Source organism: Elaeis guineensis, chromosome 12 (assembly GCF_000442705.2).
Source record: "Elaeis guineensis isolate ETL-2024a chromosome 12, EG11, whole genome shotgun sequence".
Taxonomy (NCBI): Eukaryota; Viridiplantae; Streptophyta; class Magnoliopsida; order Arecales; family Arecaceae; genus Elaeis; species Elaeis guineensis.
Genome location: NC_026004.2, coordinates 24,746,513 through 24,760,172, shown reverse-complemented (window position 1 = coordinate 24,760,172; position 13,660 = coordinate 24,746,513). Strand labels below are relative to the sequence as shown.

Genomic DNA, 13,660 nt, shown 5'->3' with positions numbered 1-13,660 from the left:
ATTCAAATCAAATTTTGAATTCAAATGGACACCAACTCATCCCTTATCCACTAAAGGTGTGAGGCATGGCTTAAATTATGCATGGAGTGATTTCATGAGAAATATTTTCTCATGTAATAAATGGGGCGTTAAAAAAGGGATAAGGCGCAAAGATTGATTGCCCATTCAAATTCAAACTTTATTTTAAATTTGAATGGCCAACCAATCATCCTTATCCATTCATTTGGCACATTAAAGTGGGGCATGAAGAAGGCTTGGCGTGAGAAAAAAATTCATGAGAAGTTCCTTCTCATGAATTCAAATGGGTGCAATGGAAGTGAGGTGGCGCATGGAGATTTGGTCAAGGTGGTTTCATTATTTAAACCAACCTAATTGAACCAAATAAGTTAAGTCCAATTAGACTAATTTAAACCCAACTTAATTAGGCTTTATTAGGCTCAATAAAATCCTAATCAAATCAGGAATTGACTAAGCCCAATCCCTGATCAAATCAGGGACCAAACCATCTCGACGATTAGGTCAACTCTTAACCTAATTGGGTCAAACCCAACTGAATCCAATTCAATTGGACTTGATCCAAAAATAATTACTCAATCAAATTGAGTTAATTAGTGATCAAATCACTAATTAAATCTCTCATAAATACTGAGTCCAAATCCGATAGGCAATCAGGCATCAGAATTTATCGATATGTAACCCTGATCGAAAAGTCCCAACCAGTGGGACTCTTGACCCCGGAACCTATAATGTGTGGAACTCATGATCAGAGAATCCTGATTCTCGATCACTGAGTCCCAAACATGTAGGATTCTACACCAGCCATCAGATCAGATAGGAATCTCTGATGTGTGTGACCCCGCAGGTTCGAACCTAAGCCGGTAGCACAGGAACCAATTCCTATACTAATCGAAGTGACCATCTAGCAATGGTATCCGACGTTCGGATAGGTCGAAGAGTCACAATCGCAACACTCAGAACCTATATGAATATGATTACTGTATAATTCATCCTTTTGACTCCTGTGTTTAGGACGACTCAGGGTTAAACTGTCAACCCTGATCAGATCATCCGAATCGTGCTCAACTCAAACAGTCCTGTGACCCCTCACAAGGACTACCCTTGCCAAGATTTTGCTAAATTGAAACACGACTGTATACAGCTCCTAAACTGGAGTGGTCAATCCCATCTTGACACATGCACCGACAAGTCAAGTACTTGACTACACCCAGCAGCCTTCCGTCACTGAATTAAAAATTCAGGTAGTCCAGTGCCTAAGTGCAGTGAGTTGCTTGCAAGTCACCGTGGCGGTCTCAGGTTGGAGAAATATTTATACCCATATTCCATTGGAGCAAATCTTGATAGCAGAAATAGCTCCGGAGTTGGTCATGTTCAGTGCAGATGTACCCTTACATCTCACCTGTATGCCATACCAGTGTCTCCACATTCATTGGTTAAGAGGACAACCAACCTATATGACACACAACGACCTATGCTTGATAAACGTTGTCGTCCTTGGTAACAACGTATCATTTGGTCGCAAATAGATTTAAAGACTAAATGACAAATCCTCCTTTGTCGAATCTAAATAGTCCTAAGGACTTCACCACAACATGGGAGTTCATTAGAAGATGAAACATTTTATGATGAAAAATATCAAAATAATTTTTATTAATTCATAATTCATGTACAAATACAAAAAATGAGCACAACCGTCAATAGGCTGACGATTGGCTTTGGGATACTATTCCCAACAGTTACATGTTAGACTCAATATCTTTATATTGAATTTTTATAAATTAGTGATCAATCAATTCATGATTATGCTAATAGGATATTAATCATTTATTTATTTTTTATGATGGATAAAGGGAAGAAATTTACCCGGTGCCTTTATTTTTCTTTTCCTTTTTGCCAAGTCCATCCAAAATTACCATCAATTCTCTTATATCTAATCAATTTCCTATCTATCAAGTATTGTGTCTCAATGGGTCGAACCAATCTTGCTATGAATTTGTATAACTTTGTCATAATCTCCTCATCATTCTTAGTGCTTGGGTTGTCATAATAGAATTTTGAGTTTAAGAAATACCCAGCTATAAGTAAAGGGCGATGTAACTAAAATTCCCACGTTCAGTCTATGATTTCAAAAACTGCCTTATAGTTCTCTTCACTTCTTTTGCTTTGAAACTACGGACAATGATATCTTTTGTGCTATTCGTGGCTTCAAAAATATATTTTAGAATAGGCTATTTTCCATTATCAACCAGTCTTGGATGAACAAGTGGCTTTGTTATCTTAAGCTATACAAAACATGAAGGCATTATAACCATTTCAACCACCCTTTGTCTTTGCTCCTTTGCCCATTTACTTTTCAAGAAATCATCTAAGGTAAAAATTTTTCTCAAAATATGCCTTTGACAATGTATAATTGAGAGTTTGAGAAAAGCATTTGCAAATTGCTTGACTGCTGGCCTAAATAGTTTTGTCCTGTAAATCTTCTCATCATGTTTAGCACACCTGGATGGTTGTAGTTAGATTCATTTAATACATTTGCTCTTCTCCATGTCGTTTTGATATATGGTATCTTTCCTATATTCTCCAACGTGAAATTCATACAATGCGTAGTATCCAATATAAGGTGGTTGCACTATCTTAGTAATCTTTTTTTTACTAAAATAAAAGAAATCTAATTAATAAAGAACACATAAGGATTTAAGAAATCAATGAATAACCTAATAACTTAAAACTTTTCAATCATTAATGATTAATCAAGTATTGGAAGGAATTCAAGTACTTACCAGCCATGACATAATTTGAATAATTATCAGTAATAACTTGAATACTATTTTCTTCACCTATATGTCCATCATACTATCAAGTAGCTCAATAGCCTGTCCTTGGTCTTCATAAATGAAGAGGCATCAATTGACTCTATAAATATGGTTCCTTTAAAATGATTCACTAAAAAATCAATAAAAGTCCTCTTCCTCTCATCAGCCTACCCATCCAATACGATAGAGCAACCACTTGTTGCCTATTCCTTCTTATGGTCATTCATTGATTTGTTCTATTTATTCTATACTTTCTTTAGTAAAGAAACTCTAGTCACATGATAGCTTGATGAATCCATGTCATCTCTATATCTCTTTATGGATTCTATCATCACTTTAAAGCATTTACACTTGATTGCATTCAAGTTTATACATGTAACATACATCACATTTTCCTTTTCTTTTCTCCATATCCTCTTGCATGTCATGCATAAGATGTAGATCTATAAGGTCCTTTGGCTTTTGATTTGGCTTTGACTTCTTGACTTTGGATTGGATTGAGTAGCTATTTCCCGCACTTGGACTTGGGGGCCCCTTTCCATGATGATCCATCTTCCAAATATCAACTCCATCCACATCATCATCAGTAGCAACAGTAGCAGCATAATATTCTCATAAATTAGCTTGTTGTTTTTGCTCCTTTACTTGCCATATATTCTCTTATCTCCTCCTTGACATGTCCCTCTAACAAACTTTAGCATTGTGGTGTCCTCCAAGAGGATATTGCTTGACCCAATATGTCCCTCCTTTTGGAACCTTTTCACAAAACTTACAAGAGTGTTTGGATCTTCTAAATTTTGTCTATGTGCATACTTTCAACCTAAATCTTTTCTTTAATCTTTTGAAGCATCTAATTTGAAAAATTAATAACCCAATTGTCAAATGAGCTATGATGTAATAAATTAAACTAATTCCTAATACAAGATATATCACTATAATAAATAAAATTTTTGCTTTTGATGGACTAGGAAGGAGGAGCAGTAGCTGCAACACCGATAGCAGGGGTAGATAAGGAAGAAGAAAAGAAGGAGGGGGAGGATAGCAGCTATACGATATATCCCTGTCCCCTTATTTTGGATAGAAGAAGCAACCAAGAGTTGCTACTCAAAATGTAAAAAGCAAACCATTTTAGAGACTAGGCAAAGGGAGAGGCCTCTCTTGGGGTCAGATGAGGTGCTCAACCTTATGCTTAAAAGCACATCAAGCATACTTTGACAATATTAGCGTCTTAGTGTGCTTGAGCTTTTGGCAACTTTGAAAAAATTAACAGTACTCTTAAAATGTTTTGCCATAACATGGCCTTCACATAATAATAAAAACAAAAAATATGCTAATGGAGTTGGATGCTCTGAAATAACTTAAGAAAGATCTTGAAGTTAGTGATACCTCTTATTAGTAAAGGTATAAATATAAGGTTTGTATTAGAAAACACCATAAGAGATAATAGAGTATCCATGCTTCTCTTCCAATGCTGGTCCTATTAGCCAGTAATACCTCTAAGCAGTAAAAGTGTAATGTAAGGTTTGTATTGAAAATACTGTGAGAGATAATAAAGTATCTGTGCTTTTCTTACTATGCCAGTCCTATTCTTTTTTTATAGATCTTAACAAGAAAATACAACAATTAGTTATGAAGCATGAAAAATATTACTGGCCATAGTACATTATAGTTTGGATGGATGGATGGATTACTCTTAATCATGTATGGTTTAATGAAAAACATCTTATGTAACTATCACTAATGATAGGTGGACGAAGTCTCTAACTTGGTTTGTTGGCCTGCTGTTGTACCTTGTGGTTACAATCTCAACAATCTGGTTCATAACCAATCAAATAGTTTCAAGCCCAACTAGGGTTGAAACTAGGCTCAGGCCGGCCCAAGACCCATCAGGCCGGTTGACTTTGGGTCGGGCTTTGGGTTCAGTCCGAAATAATTCAGACTGGATTTGGATCTCAATATAGGGTCCGTTTGTCTTTCGGGCTGGGCTCAAGCATATTTTTGATCTGGCCCGAGCTCGGCCCGGATCCGAGTCCGAATCTTAGTCCGATCAATAGTCTGAAAAATTTTATTAAAAATCTAATAGCCCAGTCAAGCCTGATTCTAAACGAGTTTAACCCAATCAATAGTATGAGTCCAATCTTGATCAATTAGGACTCGCCTTAAAATTCCAAATCGATTCGTCCGTCTGATTGCTTAAAATTATTTCTCCACCTGATGCACCTATCTTTCGATCTTCTCCTATCACTTCCTTCGCCCTAGCTTTGTCCATCCACTGTCGGTCTCGTCCATCCATCGCCTTTGTCCGTCCGTCGCCAAAAACTACCCCAACCCACCCTCATCTGATTCCCAGGAGATTGGTAGAGCAGAGAGCACCACACAGTCTATCCTCCAATGACATTCGGTTCTCCAACGTCCATCCTCTGTGCGGTCTTCTCCTTCGTTGGCCAACTCTCCATCGCTGCGCCCTCCGACGGTATCCAGTCTCTCCTGGAGTTCAAGAACGGCATCCGTACCGACCTTCCTCCAATGTCATCGACTTCTAGAAGCACCCATCGGAGGGATCCTCCACCTGCCCCCGCAACTAGGGGTGGGATCTCCTGTGATGACTTCAGAGCTGTGGTCTCCCTCACCCTCGATGGCCTCGACCTCACCGGTGGGATCTCTTGCGATGACTTCGCAACCTCTCCCTTTCTGACAGAGGAGGGGAGGAGAGGGCCGGCCATCAGGGAGAGAGGCGGTGAAGCATATGGAAGTTTCGTGAGAGAGAGAGGGAAGGGGGAAGGAGAGAGAAACAAAAGGAAGAGGGAGGGGGTTGGGTCAAGTCTCGAGCTTGGGCTCGGGATTGGACTGGCTCGATTGGGTTCGGGCCGGGCTCAAGCTTGGGCCTGGGTCGAGCTCGGGCCTTATGTTTTAAATTTTTTTCAGGCCTAAGCTTGACCCGAAGTATGAAAAAATACTTCAGATCGGGCTCGAGTAGAGATGTGGCTCGGCCCAGTCCAACCCGTTTCCAGCCCTAAGCCCAATCGGCTATCTTAATCGATAACAAGATAAAATAAGGCAATAAAATTAGGCCTACAGGTTGGTCCATCTACTTTCTTATGCCTACAAAAATGTTATCTATAAAACATGCTAATGAGTGAGAAGCTACCATGTATAGACTATGTGCCTTTATGATAATCTATTTGAAGGGTCTCTTTGATTGAGGTGCTATCTAAAATTCTAAATTCTAGCAGATGCTTGTTATGTGAGCCTTAATGGTATCTGGCTTATATCTAGCCATGAATCTTGTTCATTTGATAGCAATCTTTGGCGGTCAATTTTTCCACTAGCCATCAATATATTTTCAAGTTATTTCTAGCATCTTTCATCATCCACTTAATTCATGTCATTAAACTTCGAAGTATGATCTCTCAAGTTTGCTACATGATATGTTTAACAAAGATAGAGCTTGTATTTCAGAAGCCAATTGAATGGTCCCTTTTGAAAAATTCATATGTCTCTTTCAATAAGACCATGGCAATTTTGGATGCAATGACAAAGACCTTTCCTTTTAATGACACAACCTTTGAATTAACATGCTAACATGCCCTTCCATTTAGAAAAAAAGCATTATAATATGTCCTAATATTTTGAATCTTTGTGACTAAAGATAATAGCATAAGCAAGGAATGCCAAACCGATCCAAACCAAGCGGTTTAGCCTATACTAATGAAAAATGATGCTAAGTCGGAATGGTTCAAAGGTTAGATTTGGTTTGATTACCAAAATTTATAAAATGGCTCTAATTTGGTTGAAAAATGGCATAGATGGATGTTTTTATGGCTCCAATTTGCTTTAAAACTAGCTTGGATGGCTATATTCACCCTCACTCATGATGGTTCACATTCCCCTACTCGAGAGCCCCTCCCCCTGCTTTGCGATGGTTTGAGAGGCTCTCCCCCCTTCACTGACTTCCTATGTGACCATCTCCTCTCTCCCTCTCTCTTTATCTCATTCATCGATCATGAAGGTCATGGTCCAAATCTCTCACCAGATGCTGCTCACTGAGAGCCTTCGCCACCAGATCTAGGATTTGGTGAGGATCGGTGGTTATTCTGAGAGCCTTTGCTACTTGATGCTTTGGCTCATCTTTTTTGTATGTTTTTGATATATTCTAAAATAGAATGGTATGGTATAGACTTGCACTATGCCAAACCGATCGCTGGCTGGTTATCCAGTACCAGTTCGATGAACCTTGAACAAAAGTATATTGGGAATCAGGTATGTGATGAATCTTGATTTTTCTGGTTGCAAGATGGTTATAAACAACTTGAGTTGTTAAAAGCCAATGATATAAAGTTGAAAATAAAATATCATCGAGTATTATGCATCAACTCTTGAAATATTGATGCTAGATTAGACCATTGATCGTGGAAACTGCTCAATCCATCCAAATACAAGTTTTGTTGCACATGATGGGAAAAACACTAGTTAACTATTAAACATATTGAGATATTCTTGAAAATTATGTCTAGTTATATTATTGAAAATATTATCTAGTTTACTTGCATCTTCTTTACCTGGTTCAAGTCATTGCTAGGATTGTAGAGTTTCTAATCATATCGGTGCACTACAAGAAAAGAGTATTTTTATGATGAAATTATTTATGATGCAAATATTTTTATCATCAATAATAATATTTATGATAAAAAATAAAATAGTCATAAATAATAAAATACTTATGATGAAAATAGTTTTTCATCAAAAATTATTGAATATTAAGGATGAAAAAATGATTCCATCGTAAATACAAATTATTCAAGATAAATATTTTCATCGTAAATAATATATCATTTATTTTAATTTTAAATTTTTAAATATTTATGATAAAAATATTTTTATCATTAATAATTTATATATTTATGATGGAAAACATTGTTTCATGGACAGTAAGGTTATTCTTAATAAAAATATTTTTATCATCAATATTTAGAAAAAAATAAAAATTATAAAAATTATAAATTATTTATGATAAAAATTTTGCATCATAAATAATTGAGTATTTATGATAAAAAAAATTTCATCATAAATATTCTTTATTTATGACAAAAATACTTTCATCATCAATAGCTAAAAAAATTAAAAATTTAAAAAAAAATCAAAATTTCTTATTATTTATGATAAAAATATTCAACATAAATAATCATTTTTTATGATGATAAATTTTTTTTATCATAAATACTTAATTATTTATGATGAAAGTATTTTTATTGTAAATAGTTAAAAAAATTAAAAATTTTAAAAAATCAAAAATTATTAATTATTTATGATGAAAATTTTTTATGGTAAATAAAAATTTTTAGGATAAAAAATATTTTCATCATAAATTATTTATTATTTTTGATAAAATTTTTTTATCACCAATAGTTAAAAAAATCAAAAATTTTAAAAAAAAATTAAAAATTAATTATTATTTACTCTAAAATTTTCATCATAAATAAATTATTTTTACGATGAAAAAAATTTTCATCATAAATACTAGATTATGAATGATGAAATTATTTTTATCATAAATACTTTAAAAAAATCAACACATTAAAAAAAATCAAAAATTACTTATTATTTATGATGAAATATTCCATCATAAATAATGATTATTTATGATAAAAATTTTATTTTCATCATAAATATATTTATTTACAATAAAAATATTTTTATTATCAATATTTAAAAAATTAAAATTTTTAAAAAATTATAAAATTTAAATTTTTGATTTTATATAAGGCAACTGTATCTATTTTTTATAACAGCTATATATATCTTTTATCCTTTTACATAGTAAAGAATTAAATATGAGTTATGATCCAGACCAAACTCTTTATATGAAAAAAATCATATGAAAGTAGATGATATTTGCATATTAGAATGAATAGATCTTTTTAAATAAAATGAGCTATACATTTATTTGCAACGTAAAATTTATCTGTTCATCGCTGTCACTGTTACTAGTGATGTCAATGAATCTTTTTGATGGAGTGTCTGTCTTAAGCTACATGAAAAGAGCCTCATTTCATGCAAAAACTATATAGTTAAGTAGTGAGTTCCAGCATAACTTTCACGATCTCGAAAGATATCTGCTTTCCGCATTGATCGATGCTCAAATATATCTCTGTAGAAGTTCATCATAAAAAGACAAACAATATAAGCACTCATCTTTCTAGCAATGCAAAATATAAATATGAGCTTGTACTTTATAATACAACTTGCACTATCCACAGGTTTATTTTGATTCTGGTTAATTATTAGATCTTTGATGCTCACATAATTCCTGATGAATTTTTCATGCTCGATCCTTACATGCATGCAATATACGAGTTTCTGGGTCTCTAATTTTCTATCCCTATCTTATCCATCAAATCTCAATCTTAATAAATTTCTCTCACAATCTCAAAATCACTACGATATTCTCATACTCTAACTTTCAGAATGAAGACTTCAAGAAGAAGACGAGCTCCTTAGAGATCGAAGATCTCAAAGCTATCGATCATCCATAGTGTCGAAAATTATTTTTATCAACGATGAAAATTATTTTCATTAGAAAATATATTTTTAAAATAATTTTTTTAAACTTTTTGAAGGAAAAATTGTTAGAAAAACATTTTTTTTGATGGTATTTATTAGTGATGAAAATCAAATTTTTGTTGCTAATAAATTTATTAACGATAAAAAAAATTTTTATAGTGAATAATTTATTTTTGGACCAAATTTTTTTGGAGAAAAATTTTTTTTAGTGGAGAAATTTCTTTTAACAGGAATTATTGGCGACAAAAATCAAATTTTTTTGATAAACATTATTGGCGATAAAAAATTTTTTGATAAAATTTTTTTTTCATCATCAACAATTTTTTGTTAAGAGAAAAAAATTTTTTAGTCAGAAAATTTTTTTAGTGAAAAAATTATTTTGGCAAAAATTATTGACGATGAAAATCAAATTTTTATTACCAATAAATTTATTAATGATGAAATTTTTTTCATCATCAATAATTCTTTTAAGAGGAAAATTTTGTTTAGTAAGAAAATTTTTTTAGTGAAAAATTTTTTTTGACAGAAATTATTGGCGATAAAAATTAAATTTTCATTGCTAATAAATTTATTAATGATGAAATTTTTTATTTCATCACCAATAATTTTTTTTAAGAGAAAAAAATTTTTAGTGAAAAATTTTTTTTGATAAAAATTATTGACAATAAAAATCAAATTTTTGTTGCTAATAAAATTATTAATGATGAAATTTTTTTCATCACCAATAATTTTTTTTAAGAGAAAAAATTTTTTTAGTGAGATTTTTTTTTTTGATGAAAATTATTGACGATGAAAATAATTTTTCATCGCTAATAATGGTATTAGCGATAAAAATTTTCGTTGCTAATAGCTCTGCATTCAATGCAAGTCAATTCGACATTCCTTCGTGCGAAACCTAAAAAAACCCTTTTTCTTCCCCCCTTCCTCTCCCCTCTCCCCTCTCTGAGCTCTCCCTCTTCGAGCTCTCCCCCCCCACTCATCCCATCGACGAGCTCCTCTCCTCCATCGCCGTCGTCGTTGCCGTCTGCACCCCCGACCATTGTTGCGGTCCGTGCCTCTTTGCCGTCGTTGCTGTCTGCGAAACCCTCTTCCTTCCCCACCTTTGATGTTGCCGTTGTCGTCCGCCATCTGTCAGAGGTAAGGATACTTTCAATACTTTTTTTTTATGATCGGGCCATCAGGGGGCAGAAAGGGGACTGTGGACGGTCGGGGGCAACACGGGGGTGGGGCTGGGGTTGGAGGGCGGTCGGGGGCGACACAATTACGGGGAGGGGGCCGTGGGCGGTCGGGGGTGATGCGGAGCGGGGAGGGGGTCGGTCGGTGGAGATGGGATCAGATAAAAAATATTTTTTTAGGTAAAAAATATCGTGCAAGAGATGTGTATTATATTTTTTAAAAAATATAAAAAACCATCAGACCCTCAGGATTAGATTTCGTGTTATTATTTTGTGTTAATATTATTTTGTATGCTCAACTACTTATAATTTATTTTATATGTATTGTATAAATTTTTTAGTGTTACTACTAAAATTTATAATTTTTTTATTCCACAAGCATAATGCACATTATTTTTACTTATTATAATTTAATTATTTTGTGTGCTATTTTGTATGCTTTTACTTATTATAATTAAATATAAAAAATATTTTTATTTTAGAAAAAACTCTACTGAAATTTTTGATTAAAAAAAATTTAATATAGAGTCACTCTTTTTTGATAAATTAGAAATCCATCTTTGAATGTACGTTCAGAGATGGTAGTTAAATTGCATTGAGCCGTAGATTCCCATTCAAGAGTTAATCTTGATCGAGATCAACTCTTGGATGTCCCGTATTCAGACTTTTTAAAAAAATAATAATTTTATGGTTGTTAATAGTTGATATTTTATTTCATTATGTGGTACTCAGCAATTATCCATCTATTATTTTTCAGGTATATGGTGGATAGGTTGTGTAGGCACCATATTCAAGTCGTATATTTGGAGAACCATGAGAAGATGCTGTCGAAATTTTCACAATAATGAAATAAAATATTGATTAATAATAATAATAAGATTATTATTTTTTTGAAAGGGATAGGACCACACCTGTTAGTAATGATTTGAAATAGATAAGATCATACATTTTTACCTGAATTCGGATTGAGATTTGGTCCGAAATTCAGGTCAGGATTCGATCTAAAATTCGAATCGGGATCCGATTCGGATGAATACCATTGAAAATTTTTTTATTGTTAATCATTTTTGTGTTTGTTATTAGATGGATATCAACAAAAATTAGATGAATACTAAAGATATTTTTTTGTCTGAATATCAAAAAGATGTTCGAGATTTTATTGACTTTGCATGGTATAAGGCTGACAGTGCTAGTCGGATAAAGTATCCATGCAAGAGATATATTAATATGGTATATCATCACATAATACTTATTAAGGAGCATCTGCTACGTTATGGTATGAATAAGAAGTATACTTGCTGGATATGACATGGAGAGGGTGATCCGAATGAAATTATGCACGATGATGACGATACTGAAGATGATAGTGATGCTGCTGAACCTGTCAAACATGATGGTATAGGAGAACTATTGATTGATTTACATCAGGATATTTGTTCGAATGTACGCATGAGTACTAGTGCATCTGAAGGTAATTCTAATCATGAACACAATATCTAGCTTGAGATAGAAGGGACTTCTGAACAGTTCGTAAAGTTTGTAAGGGATGCACGAGAGCCACTTAATCCAAATTGTGTAAAATTCTCTAAGTTAGAGTTTTTGATAAATTACTTCATATTAAAATCATGAACCGATGGAGTCAGAAGTTATTTAACTAAAATTTGATATTAATTAAAGCAGCTCTTTCCGATGGAGAGAGACTTTCGAAATCGTATTCTGAAGTAAAAATATACATTGATGGAAGGAGATATGAATTTATGGACGTGAATGAGCTATTCAAGGCACACTTCTACGTTCTAAATAATTATGAAAAAATTGAAGATTTTATTGAATAAGTACTATCTTAGCATACTGTTTAATATTCTAAGTAATTTTTTCATGTCGATGTAAAATTAAAAATTATAACTTATTGCAGTGAGCATAAGAGTATATTATACAGAGAGAATAATACGGATACTGATGATTGACATAGGAGAGAATTTATAAAATAATTTGGTGATCTTGTAAGTTACACTAGTAATATGTTATTTTTAATAATTATAAAAATAATTATTTGAACAAATATAATTTTTTATGTTATGATGTAGATGAAATATAAGTATTTCAATAAAGAAGAGGGTGCGATCAATGAGTTATACGATTTAGCTTGTGGTTTCGATCGAAGGGTTAACCACTACACATTCTGTATCATTGGAGGAATGAGATTTCACACAAGAAAGTTTGAGATGCAACGATGGATCCAGAATAGTCGGATTGCTACGATAGGATATGAAGGAGAAGAAGAGATTGAATATTATGGTGTACTGATAGATATCATAGAACTGAAGTATGGATTTAGTAATTTTGTATTCTTGTTTCAGTGTGAATGGTGGGATATTAGCAATAAAAAGATCGGTATTCATATCGATTCATATTTTATTAGTATAAATTTTATACGAACATAGTACCAGAATGAGTCGTATATATTAGCAACTTAAGCGAAATAAGTAATATATTTGAAGGATCTAAAGTATCGAGTTAATTGACATGTCGTACAAAAATAACATCTAGAAGCGTATATGACATACGAATCTGATTAGAGATGGATGAAAATTTAGATTTGCATGAAGAGGAAGCTTTTCAAAAAGAAGAACAAACATTAGCCGAGCTTCTTATTGATGAAGAACTTATAATAGCTCCTTTGAATAGGGCTGATCTGCTGTCCAACAAAGTTGAAACTGATTTTATATTTAATCTTAATGAGTCAGAGGATGGCGATCAGTTCATAAATGACGATGAGATAGAAGATGACATATATGTCAATTATTATGATTCAGAGGAGGATCTACACATCGAGGAAGATACGAATATTGATGAGTAAATATATATTCTTTATTCAATCTTTTTTTATAATAATGATATGCGATATAATTCTATTCATTAAAATATAATTTAATATTTATTATTATTGTTCAATATTATATTCATTTATATGTCAAAAATTATAGATATGGCACTAGGAGACAGACAACAACGTTCGCGTTCGCAGTCTATCCCGGAGGCTGAGGTGCCTTCATCAATTTTCACTGTCGCACCAGCTCCATCGCCAGAGGG

At 33.1% G+C, this 13,660-nt stretch overlaps 1 pseudogene; it reads left to right on the top strand.

The window, feature by feature from the left end:
• Positions 1–13,660, top strand: part of LOC105054639 (uncharacterized) — a 66,314-nt pseudogene that overhangs the window by 23,451 nt on the left and 29,203 nt on the right.